This window comes from Hemiscyllium ocellatum, chromosome 46 (genome assembly GCF_020745735.1).
Source record: "Hemiscyllium ocellatum isolate sHemOce1 chromosome 46, sHemOce1.pat.X.cur, whole genome shotgun sequence".
Lineage (NCBI taxonomy): Eukaryota > Metazoa > Chordata > Chondrichthyes > Orectolobiformes > Hemiscylliidae > Hemiscyllium > Hemiscyllium ocellatum.
In genome coordinates, this window is record NC_083446.1 from 22,434,641 (window position 1) to 22,447,646 (window position 13,006).

General features: G+C 44.1%; 5 non-coding genes across 5 annotated transcripts; all 5 read right to left on the reverse strand.

Annotated features, from left to right (window-relative positions):
• Window positions 1-2,029: 2,029 nt before the first annotated feature.
• Window positions 2,030-2,102, reverse strand: trnar-ucg (transfer RNA arginine (anticodon UCG)). The gene has a single exon. It is a non-coding gene; the product is annotated as a tRNA-Arg (tRNA).
• A 2,178-nt stretch (window positions 2,103-4,280) lies between these two features.
• trnar-ucg (transfer RNA arginine (anticodon UCG)) lies at window positions 4,281-4,353 on the reverse strand. The gene has a single exon. It is a non-coding gene; the product is annotated as a tRNA-Arg (tRNA).
• Window positions 4,354-6,532: 2,179 nt separating this feature from the next.
• trnar-ucg (transfer RNA arginine (anticodon UCG)) lies at window positions 6,533-6,605 on the reverse strand. The gene has a single exon. It is a non-coding gene; the product is annotated as a tRNA-Arg (tRNA).
• Window positions 6,606-8,784: 2,179 nt separating this feature from the next.
• On the reverse strand, window positions 8,785-8,857 carry trnar-ucg (transfer RNA arginine (anticodon UCG)). Its single transcript has one exon. It is a non-coding gene; the product is annotated as a tRNA-Arg (tRNA).
• Window positions 8,858-11,036: 2,179 nt separating this feature from the next.
• Window positions 11,037-11,109, reverse strand: trnar-ucg (transfer RNA arginine (anticodon UCG)). Its single transcript has one exon. It is a non-coding gene; the product is annotated as a tRNA-Arg (tRNA).
• Window positions 11,110-13,006: the final 1,897 nt, after the last annotated feature.

Genomic DNA, 13,006 nt, shown 5'->3' on the forward strand with positions numbered 1-13,006 from the left:
GCAAAGGAGAAACATTTGTCCTCAGCTGCCTGCTTCAGGGTCGGCTCCTCCTCTGCTGGAAGTTTCCATCGTTTTATTCACAGTCACGACGCGATTTCATGATTCACTGCAGTGAAAAAGTGTCATGGTGTCGTCCAAGCAAGACCCTGCAGAAACTCAGCGAGAGATCTCGGGTCATTTCGAGCTCAGGGTGTGGAATAAGACGAGATGCGTGACAGCTGTTATTGACGCCGCCACTTCACTGCCAATTAGCGGCTCAAAACGAGCCGTTGTGAGCATCAGCTTGATTTGTACCTTCCTGCAGTGCATTTGCTAAACAACATCAGATAGATCCCATCCGGCGCAGGGATTTTTTCACACTCTATTTTCACACTCTGCAGTATTTCTAATAACTCTTCCTTGTGAACCTCGATCTCTTCTCAGTCTAGACGCAATTGTCTCTATATCTTCCTCGCCAACATTTTCATTTTCTGTAGCAAATACTGTCGAACACTGTTTACGTAGTGCTTCCCCTATCTCCTCTGACTCCACACACAACTTCCCACTATTATCCTTGACTGTCCCAAAGCTAACTCTCGTCATTCTTTTATTCCTGACATACCTATGGAAAGCCTTAGGTTAACCAATGGAAAGCCTTAGCTTAACGCTGATCATATCCGCCAACAACTTCTCATGTCTCCTCCTGACTCTTCTCAGCTCTCTTTTTAGGTCTTTTCTGACATCGTTGTAACCCTCGAGCGCCAATGTAAAAGAACAAAAGCACAAAGTTCGGAAAAGATATTTACAGCCAAACCTAGTCAAAATTATTTTTTGAAAGGAAAATCGCACTTGGCAATTTGCTAGATCTCTTTGAGAACATGACCAACAGAGCTTATCAAGGGCGCTATTGATCTGAGTGTTCTTGGACGAGAAACAATCAAACGTTGTGACATATTCTGGCGAACGAAATGGTCTTTCCTCATGGTTACAATGAAAGAGATGGTTCCCAATAAAAGACAGGGATTAAGTCGTATCTAGATATATTTCAATGTGATAAGATTCTTTTTCCGTCCCCAATTACCCCAGAGATGGATGGGGTGAGTTAATTTTCTTCACTCTTCAGCTCCTCAGCATGGAGGAACAGACATGAAACCGCTAGAGATGGAGTTGTTGAGTTGGGAACCAGCGACACTGAAGAAACTAAGTAAAAGTGAGGACTGCAGATGCTGGAAACCAGATTTTAGATCAGAGTGATGCTGGAAAAGCACAGTCGGTAAGGCAGCATCCGAGGAGCAGCAAAGTCGACGTTTCTGTTGCCAGGCTTGATGTGTTCCGCAAACTATTTTCGTTTTTGGCTCAGATTTCCAGCAACTGCAGCTGTTTGTTTTATGTTAACCTTCATAATGTTTTGGACAAAACCAATGACCTGTTTGCATCGGAAAATCCGCAGAAGTACTGGTACACCAATATGTTTGCTGAACAAGACAACCGTTCCGTGAGCGGGAATAGGATCCGGGCCACGGTGCTTAGAGTAACGAAACCTCACAAGTAAATAACAAGACAAGGCGATAGGTACTATCGTATTTGGTCGAAATAAAAGCCCCTTTCTGAACATTTTCGTTGCAGATTATTTTCAACTTGTCTTCGAAGATTTACAAAGTGGGAAAAGGCCATTCTGCCCATTGTGCATTGCGGCTAATCAGAGAACCATCTATTCAAGTCGCAGTTTCCAACTTTGGCTCAAAGTCTTGTGTATTCTAATGTTTCCAGGGCAAGTGTCAATGAGGTTATCCTGTGTTCTTAAATGGCACAATAATGGGGCAGAAGTATGACATTTTCACAACGAATTGTAACTCTTTTGAGGAGCTCATGCTCATTTCCACCCACAGAGGGAGACACCCGAGACTGACAGAAGTGTCCGTTGTGGTGAGGTGAAATTTGAAATGGACAATAGAACAAACACAAGTTCTAACTGCAGAAGCGCCATCCCGACAAGGACTTCATTGGGGAGCGTCAACACGGACCACGGTTAAAGTGAGACGTTCCCCCACGAGCCAGGTAGGACTCGAACCTACAATCTTCTGATCCGAAGTCAGACGCGTTATCCATTACGCCACTGGCCCAAATGTAACGTCACACGCTGGCAGCATGTCGATATGTAATGTGATTGATTATCACGGAATCAGAATTAAAAAGGTGAGCAAGCAGCGAAGATAATCGCCAACACAGCTTCACTTGGAAGCTTCCAATTTCTGAAGCAGTGCCTTTCACTGGCAAAGGAGAAACATTTGTCCTCAGCTGCCTGCTTCAGGGTCGGCTCCTCCTCTGCTGGAAGTTTCCATCGTTTTATTCACAGTCACGACGCGATTTCATGATTCACTGCAGTGAAAAAGTGTCATGGTGTCGTCCAAGCAAGACCCTGCAGAAACTCAGCGAGAGATCTCGGGTCATTTCGAGCTCAGGGTGTGGAATAAGACGAGATGCGTGACAGCTGTTATTGACGCCGCCACTTCACTGCCAATTAGCGGCTCAAAACGAGCCGTTGTGAGCATCAGCTTGATTTGTACCTTCCTGCAGTGCATTTGCTAAACAACATCAGATAGATCCCATCCGGCGCAGGGATTTTTTCACACTCTATTTTCACACTCTGCAGTATTTCTAATAACTCTTCCTTGTGAACCTCGATCTCTTCTCAGTCTAGACGCAATTGTCTCTATATCTTCCTCGCCAACATTTTCATTTTCTGTAGCAAATACTGTCGAACACTGTTTACGTAGTGCTTCCCCTATCTCCTCTGACTCCACACACAACTTCCCACTATTATCCTTGACTGTCCCAAAGCTAACTCTCGTCATTCTTTTATTCCTGACATACCTATGGAAAGCCTTAGGTTAACCAATGGAAAGCCTTAGCTTAACGCTGATCATATCCGCCAACAACTTCTCATGTCTCCTCCTGACTCTTCTCAGCTCTCTTTTTAGGTCTTTTCTGACATCGTTGTAACCCTCGAGCGCCAATGTAAAAGAACAAAAGCACAAAGTTCGGAAAAGATATTTACAGCCAAACCTAGTCAAAATTATTTTTTGAAAGGAAAATCGCACTTGGCAATTTGCTAGATCTCTTTGAGAACATGACCAACAGAGCTTATCAAGGGCGCTATTGATCTGAGTGTTCTTGGACGAGAAACAATCAAACGTTGTGACATATTCTGGCGAACGAAATGGTCTTTCCTCATGGTTACAATGAAAGAGATGGTTCCCAATAAAAGACAGGGATTAAGTGGTATCTAGATATATTTCAATGTGATAAGATTCTTTTTCCGTCCCCAATTACCCCAGAGATGGATGGGGTGAGTTAATTTTCTTCACTCTTCAGCTCCTCAGCATGGAGGAACAGACATGAAACCGCTAGAGATGGAGTTGTTGAGTTGGGAACCAGCGACACTGAAGAAACTAAGTAAAAGTGAGGACTGCAGATGCTGGAAACCAGATTTTAGATCAGAGTGATGCTGGAAAAGCACAGTCGGTAAGGCAGCATCCGAGGAGCAGCAAAGTCGACGTTTCTGTTGCCAGGCTTGATGTGTTCCGCAAACTATTTTCGTTTTTGGCTCAGATTTCCAGCAACTGCAGCTGTTTGTTTTATGTTAACCTTCATAATGTTTTGGACAAAACCAATGACCTGTTTGCATCGGAAAATCCGCAGAAGTACTGGTACACCAATATGTTTGCTGAACAAGACAACCGTTCCGTGAGCGGGAATAGGATCCGGGCCACGGTGCTTAGAGTAACGAAACCTCACAAGTAAATAACAAGACAAGGCGATAGGTACTATCGTATTTGGTCGAAATAAAAGCCCCTTTCTGAACATTTTCGTTGCAGATTATTTTCAACTTGTCTTCGAAGATTTACAAAGTGGGAAAAGGCCATTCTGCCCATTGTGCATTGCGGCTAATCAGAGAACCATCTATTCAAGTCGCAGTTTCCAACTTTGGCTCAAAGTCTTGTGTATTCTAATGTTTCCAGGGCAAGTGTCAATGAGGTTATCCTGTGTTCTTAAATGGCACAATAATGGGCAGAAGTATGACATTTTCACAACGAATTGTAACTCTTTTGAGGAGCTCATGCTCATTTCCACCCACAGAGGGAGACACCCGAGACTGACAGAAGTGTCCGTTGTGGTGAGGTGAAATTTGAAATGGACAATAGAACAAACACAAGTTCTAACTGCAGAAGCGCCATCCCGACAAGGACTTCATTGGGGAGCGTCAACACGGACCACGGTTAAAGTGAGACGTTCCCCCACGAGCCAGGTAGGACTCGAACCTACAATCTTCTGATCCGAAGTCAGACGCGTTATCCATTACGCCACTGGCCCAAATGTAACGTCACACGCTGGCAGCATGTCGATATGTAATGTGATTGATTATCACGGAATCAGAATTAAAAAGGTGAGCAAGCAGCGAAGATAATCGCCAACACAGCTTCACTTGGAAGCTTCCAATTTCTGAAGCAGTGCCTTTCACTGGCAAAGGAGAAACATTTGTCCTCAGCTGCCTGCTTCAGGGTCGGCTCCTCCTCTGCTGGAAGTTTCCATCGTTTTATTCACAGTCACGACGCGATTTCATGATTCACTGCAGTGAAAAAGTGTCATGGTGTCGTCCAAGCAAGACCCTGCAGAAACTCAGCGAGAGATCTCGGGTCATTTCGAGCTCAGGGTGTGGAATAAGACGAGATGCGTGACAGCTGTTATTGACGCCGCCACTTCACTGCCAATTAGCGGCTCAAAACGAGCCGTTGTGAGCATCAGCTTGATTTGTACCTTCCTGCAGTGCATTTGCTAAACAACATCAGATAGATCCCATCCGGCGCAGGGATTTTTTCACACTCTATTTTCACACTCTGCAGTATTTCTAATAACTCTTCCTTGTGAACCTCGATCTCTTCTCAGTCTAGACGCAATTGTCTCTATATCTTCCTCGCCAACATTTTCATTTTCTGTAGCAAATACTGTCGAACACTGTTTACGTAGTGCTTCCCCTATCTCCTCTGACTCCACACACAACTTCCCACTATTATCCTTGACTGTCCCAAAGCTAACTCTCGTCATTCTTTTATTCCTGACATACCTATGGAAAGCCTTAGGTTAACCAATGGAAAGCCTTAGCTTAACGCTGATCATATCCGCCAACAACTTCTCATGTCTCCTCCTGACTCTTCTCAGCTCTCTTTTTAGGTCTTTTCTGACATCGTTGTAACCCTCGAGCGCCAATGTAAAAGAACAAAAGCACAAAGTTCGGAAAAGATATTTACAGCCAAACCTAGTCAAAATTATTTTTTGAAAGGAAAATCGCACTTGGCAATTTGCTAGATCTCTTTGAGAACATGACCAACAGAGCTTATCAAGGGCGCTATTGATCTGAGTGTTCTTGGACGAGAAACAATCAAACGTTGTGACATATTCTGGCGAACGAAATGGTCTTTCCTCATGGTTACAATGAAAGAGATGGTTCCCAATAAAAGACAGGGATTAAGTGGTATCTAGATATATTTCAATGTGATAAGATTCTTTTTCCGTCCCCAATTACCCCAGAGATGGATGGGGTGAGTTAATTTTCTTCACTCTTCAGCTCCTCAGCATGGAGGAACAGACATGAAACCGCTAGAGATGGAGTTGTTGAGTTGGGAACCAGCGACACTGAAGAAACTAAGTAAAAGTGAGGACTGCAGATGCTGGAAACCAGATTTTAGATCAGAGTGATGCTGGAAAAGCACAGTCGGTAAGGCAGCATCCGAGGAGCAGCAAAGTCGACGTTTCTGTTGCCAGGCTTGATGTGTTCCGCAAACTATTTTCGTTTTTGGCTCAGATTTCCAGCAACTGCAGCTGTTTGTTTTATGTTAACCTTCATAATGTTTTGGACAAAACCAATGACCTGTTTGCATCGGAAAATCCGCAGAAGTACTGGTACACCAATATGTTTGCTGAACAAGACAACCGTTCCGTGAGCGGGAATAGGATCCGGGCCACGGTGCTTAGAGTAACGAAACCTCACAAGTAAATAACAAGACAAGGCGATAGGTACTATCGTATTTGGTCGAAATAAAAGCCCCTTTCTGAACATTTTCGTTGCAGATTATTTTCAACTTGTCTTCGAAGATTTACAAAGTGGGAAAAGGCCATTCTGCCCATTGTGCATTGCGGCTAATCAGAGAACCATCTATTCAAGTCGCAGTTTCCAACTTTGGCTCAAAGTCTTGTGTATTCTAATGTTTCCAGGGCAAGTGTCAATGAGGTTATCCTGTGTTCTTAAATGGCACAATAATGGGGCAGAAGTATGACATTTTCACAACGAATTGTAACTCTTTTGAGGAGCTCATGCTCATTTCCACCCACAGAGGGAGACACCCGAGACTGACAGAAGTGTCCGTTGTGGTGAGGTGAAATTTGAAATGGACAATAGAACAAACACAAGTTCTAACTGCAGAAGCGCCATCCCGACAAGGACTTCATTGGGGAGCGTCAACACGGACCACGGTTAAAGTGAGACGTTCCCCCACGAGCCAGGTAGGACTCGAACCTACAATCTTCTGATCCGAAGTCAGACGCGTTATCCATTACGCCACTGGCCCAAATGTAACGTCACACGCTGGCAGCATGTCGATATGTAATGTGATTGATTATCACGGAATCAGAATTAAAAAGGTGAGCAAGCAGCGAAGATAATCGCCAACACAGCTTCACTTGGAAGCTTCCAATTTCTGAAGCAGTGCCTTTCACTGGCAAAGGAGAAACATTTGTCCTCAGCTGCCTGCTTCAGGGTCGGCTCCTCCTCTGCTGGAAGTTTCCATCGTTTTATTCACAGTCACGACGCGATTTCATGATTCACTGCAGTGAAAAAGTGTCATGGTGTCGTCCAAGCAAGACCCTGCAGAAACTCAGCGAGAGATCTCGGGTCATTTCGAGCTCAGGGTGTGGAATAAGACGAGATGCGTGACAGCTGTTATTGACGCCGCCACTTCACTGCCAATTAGCGGCTCAAAACGAGCCGTTGTGAGCATCAGCTTGATTTGTACCTTCCTGCAGTGCATTTGCTAAACAACATCAGATAGATCCCATCCGGCGCAGGGATTTTTTCACACTCTATTTTCACACTCTGCAGTATTTCTAATAACTCTTCCTTGTGAACCTCGATCTCTTCTCAGTCTAGACGCAATTGTCTCTATATCTTCCTCGCCAACATTTTCATTTTCTGTAGCAAATACTGTCGAACACTGTTTACGTAGTGCTTCCCCTATCTCCTCTGACTCCACACACAACTTCCCACTATTATCCTTGACTGTCCCAAAGCTAACTCTCGTCATTCTTTTATTCCTGACATACCTATGGAAAGCCTTAGGTTAACCAATGGAAAGCCTTAGCTTAACGCTGATCATATCCGCCAACAACTTCTCATGTCTCCTCCTGACTCTTCTCAGCTCTCTTTTTAGGTCTTTTCTGACATCGTTGTAACCCTCGAGCGCCAATGTAAAAGAACAAAAGCACAAAGTTCGGAAAAGATATTTACAGCCAAACCTAGTCAAAATTATTTTTTGAAAGGAAAATCGCACTTGGCAATTTGCTAGATCTCTTTGAGAACATGACCAACAGAGCTTATCAAGGGCGCTATTGATCTGAGTGTTCTTGGACGAGAAACAATCAAACGTTGTGACATATTCTGGCGAACGAAATGGTCTTTCCTCATGGTTACAATGAAAGAGATGGTTCCCAATAAAAGACAGGGATTAAGTGGTATCTAGATATATTTCAATGTGATAAGATTCTTTTTCCGTCCCCAATTACCCCAGAGATGGATGGGGTGAGTTAATTTTCTTCACTCTTCAGCTCCTCAGCATGGAGGAACAGACATGAAACCGCTAGAGATGGAGTTGTTGAGTTGGGAACCAGCGACACTGAAGAAACTAAGTAAAAGTGAGGACTGCAGATGCTGGAAACCAGATTTTAGATCAGAGTGATGCTGGAAAAGCACAGTCGGTAAGGCAGCATCCGAGGAGCAGCAAAGTCGACGTTTCTGTTGCCAGGCTTGATGTGTTCCGCAAACTATTTTCGTTTTTGGCTCAGATTTCCAGCAACTGCAGCTGTTTGTTTTATGTTAACCTTCATAATGTTTTGGACAAAACCAATGACCTGTTTGCATCGGAAAATCCGCAGAAGTACTGGTACACCAATATGTTTGCTGAACAAGACAACCGTTCCGTGAGCGGGAATAGGATCCGGGCCACGGTGCTTAGAGTAACGAAACCTCACAAGTAAATAACAAGACAAGGCGATAGGTACTATCGTATTTGGTCGAAATAAAAGCCCCTTTCTGAACATTTTCGTTGCAGATTATTTTCAACTTGTCTTCGAAGATTTACAAAGTGGGAAAAGGCCATTCTGCCCATTGTGCATTGCGGCTAATCAGAGAACCATCTATTCAAGTCGCAGTTTCCAACTTTGGCTCAAAGTCTTGTGTATTCTAATGTTTCCAGGGCAAGTGTCAATGAGGTTATCCTGTGTTCTTAAATGGCACAATAATGGGGCAGAAGTATGACATTTTCACAACGAATTGTAACTCTTTTGAGGAGCTCATGCTCATTTCCACCCACAGAGGGAGACACCCGAGACTGACAGAAGTGTCCGTTGTGGTGAGGTGAAATTTGAAATGGACAATAGAACAAACACAAGTTCTAACTGCAGAAGCGCCATCCCGACAAGGACTTCATTGGGGAGCGTCAACACGGACCACGGTTAAAGTGAGACGTTCCCCCACGAGCCAGGTAGGACTCGAACCTACAATCTTCTGATCCGAAGTCAGACGCGTTATCCATTACGCCACTGGCCCAAATGTAACGTCACACGCTGGCAGCATGTCGATATGTAATGTGATTGATTATCACGGAATCAGAATTAAAAAGGTGAGCAAGCAGCGAAGATAATCGCCAACACAGCTTCACTTGGAAGCTTCCAATTTCTGAAGCAGTGCCTTTCACTGGCAAAGGAGAAACATTTGTCCTCAGCTGCCTGCTTCAGGGTCGGCTCCTCCTCTGCTGGAAGTTTCCATCGTTTTATTCACAGTCACGACGCGATTTCATGATTCACTGCAGTGAAAAAGTGTCATGGTGTCGTCCAAGCAAGACCCTGCAGAAACTCAGCGAGAGATCTCGGGTCATTTCGAGCTCAGGGTGTGGAATAAGACGAGATGCGTGACAGCTGTTATTGACGCCGCCACTTCACTGCCAATTAGCGGCTCAAAACGAGCCGTTGTGAGCATCAGCTTGATTTGTACCTTCCTGCAGTGCATTTGCTAAACAACATCAGATAGATCCCATCCGGCGCAGGGATTTTTTCACACTCTATTTTCACACTCTGCAGTATTTCTAATAACTCTTCCTTGTGAACCTCGATCTCTTCTCAGTCTAGACGCAATTGTCTCTATATCTTCCTCGCCAACATTTTCATTTTCTGTAGCAAATACTGTCGAACACTGTTTACGTAGTGCTTCCCCTATCTCCTCTGACTCCACACACAACTTCCCACTATTATCCTTGACTGTCCCAAAGCTAACTCTCGTCATTCTTTTATTCCTGACATACCTATGGAAAGCCTTAGGTTAACCAATGGAAAGCCTTAGCTTAACGCTGATCATATCCGCCAACAACTTCTCATGTCTCCTCCTGACTCTTCTCAGCTCTCTTTTTAGGTCTTTTCTGACATCGTTGTAACCCTCGAGCGCCAATGTAAAAGAACAAAAGCACAAAGTTCGGAAAAGATATTTACAGCCAAACCTAGTCAAAATTATTTTTTGAAAGGAAAATCGCACTTGGCAATTTGCTAGATCTCTTTGAGAACATGACCAACAGAGCTTATCAAGGGCGCTATTGATCTGAGTGTTCTTGGACGAGAAACAATCAAACGTTGTGACATATTCTGGCGAACGAAATGGTCTTTCCTCATGGTTACAATGAAAGAGATGGTTCCCAATAAAAGACAGGGATTAAGTGGTATCTAGATATATTTCAATGTGATAAGATTCTTTTTCCGTCCCCAATTACCCCAGAGATGGATGGGGTGAGTTAATTTTCTTCACTCTTCAGCTCCTCAGCATGGAGGAACAGACATGAAACCGCTAGAGATGGAGTTGTTGAGTTGGGAACCAGCGACACTGAAGAAACTAAGTAAAAGTGAGGACTGCAGATGCTGGAAACCAGATTTTAGATCAGAGTGATGCTGGAAAAGCACAGTCGGTAAGGCAGCATCCGAGGAGCAGCAAAGTCGACGTTTCTGTTGCCAGGCTTGATGTGTTCCGCAAACTATTTTCGTTTTTGGCTCAGATTTCCAGCAACTGCAGCTGTTTGTTTTATGTTAACCTTCATAATGTTTTGGACAAAACCAATGACCTGTTTGCATCGGAAAATCCGCAGAAGTACTGGTACACCAATATGTTTGCTGAACAAGACAACCGTTCCGTGAGCGGGAATAGGATCCGGGCCACGGTGCTTAGAGTAACGAAACCTCACAAGTAAATAACAAGACAAGGCGATAGGTACTATCGTATTTGGTCGAAATAAAAGCCCCTTTCTGAACATTTTCGTTGCAGATTATTTTCAACTTGTCTTCGAAGATTTACAAAGTGGGAAAAGGCCATTCTGCCCATTGTGCATTGCGGCTAATCAGAGAACCATCTATTCAAGTCGCAGTTTCCAACTTTGGCTCAAAGTCTTGTGTATTCTAATGTTTCCAGGGCAAGTGTCAATGAGGTTATCCTGTGTTCTTAAATGGCACAATAATGGGGCAGAAGTATGACATTTTCACAACGAATTGTAACTCTTTTGAGGAGCTCATGCTCATTTCCACCCACAGAGGGAGACACCCGAGACTGACAGAAGTGTCCGTTGTGGTGAGGTGAAATTTGAAATGGACAATAGAACAAACACAAGTTCTAACTGCAGAAGCGCCATCCCGACAAGAACTTCATTGGGGAGCGTCAACACGGACCACGGTTAAAGTGAGACGTTCCCCCACGAGCCAGGTAGGACTCGAACCTACAATCTTCTGATCCGAAGTCAGACGCGTTATCCATTACGCCACTGGCCCAAATGTAACGTCACACGCTGGCAGCATGTCGATATGTAATGTGATTGATTATCACGGAATCAGAATTAAAAAGGTGAGCAAGCAGCGAAGATAATCGCCAACACAGCTTCACTTGGAAGCTTCCAATTTCTGAAGCAGTGCCTTTCACTGGCAAAGGAGAAACATTTGTCCTCAGCTGCCTGCTTCAGGGTCGGCTCCTCCTCTGCTGGAAGTTTCCATCGTTTTATTCACAGTCACGACGCGATTTCATGATTCACTGCAGTGAAAAAGTGTCATGGTGTCGTCCAAGCAAGACCCTGCAGAAACTCAGCGAGAGATCTCGGGTCATTTCGAGCTCAGGGTGTGGAATAAGACGAGATGCGTGACAGCTGTTATTGACGCCGCCACTTCACTGCCAATTAGCGGCTCAAAACGAGCCGTTGTGAGCATCAGCTTGATTTGTACCTTCCTGCAGTGCATTTGCTAAACAACATCAGATAGATCCCATCCGGCGCAGGGATTTTTTCACACTCTATTTTCACACTCTGCAGTATTTCTAATAACTCTTCCTTGTGAACCTCGATCTCTTCTCAGTCTAGACGCAATTGTCTCTATATCTTCCTCGCCAACATTTTCATTTTCTGTAGCAAATACTGTCGAACACTGTTTACGTAGTGCTTCCCCTATCTCCTCTGACTCCACACACAACTTCCCACTATTATCCTTGACTGTCCCAAAGCTAACTCTCGTCATTCTTTTATTCCTGACATACCTATGGAAAGCCTTAGGTTAACCAATGGAAAGCCTTAGCTTAACGCTGATCATATCCGCCAACAACTTCTCATGTCTCCTCCTGACTCTTCTCAGCTCTCTTTTTAGGTCTTTTCTGACATCGTTGTAACCCTCGAGCGCCAATGTAAAAGAACAAAAGCACAAAGTTCGGAAAAGATATTTACAGCCAAACCTAGTCAAAATTATTTTTTGAAAGGAAAATCGCACTTGGCAATTTGCTAGATCTCTTTGAGAACATGACCAACAGAGCTTATCAAGGGCGCTATTGATCTGAGTGTTCTTGGACGAGAAACAATCAAACGTTGTGACATATTCTGGCGAACGAAATGGTCTTTCCTCATGGTTACAATGAAAGAGATGGTTCCCAATAAAAGACAGGGATTAAGTGGTATCTAGATATATTTCAATGTGATAAGATTCTTTTTCCGTCCCCAATTACCCCAGAGATGGATGGGGTGAGTTAATTTTCTTCACTCTTCAGCTCCTCAGCATGGAGGAACAGACATGAAACCGCTAGAGATGGAGTTGTTGAGTTGGGAACCAGCGACACTGAAGAAACTAAGTAAAAGTGAGGACTGCAGATGCTGGAAACCAGATTTTAGATCAGAGTGATGCTGGAAAAGCACAGTCGGTAAGGCAGCATCCGAGGAGCAGCAAAGTCGACGTTTCTGTTGCCAGGCTTGATGTGTTCCGCAAACTATTTTCGTTTTTGGCTCAGATTTCCAGCAACTGCAGCTGTTTGTTTTATGTTAACCTTCATAATGTTTTGGACAAAACCAATGACCTGTTTGCATCGGAAAATCCGCAGAAGTACTGGTACACCAATATGTTTGCTGAACAAGACAACCGTTCCGTGAGCGGGAATAGGATCCGGGCCACGGTGCTTAGAGTAACGAAACCTCACAAGTAAATAACAAGACAAGGCGATAGGTACTATCGTATTTGGTCGAAATAAAAGCCCCTTTCTGAACATTTTCGTTGCAGATTATTTTCAACTTGTCTTCGAAGATTTACAAAGTGGGAAAAGGCCATTCTGCCCATTGTGCATTGCGGCTAATCAGAGAACCATCTATTCAAGTCGCAGTTTCCAACTTTGGCTCAAAGTCTTGTGTATTCTAATGTTTCC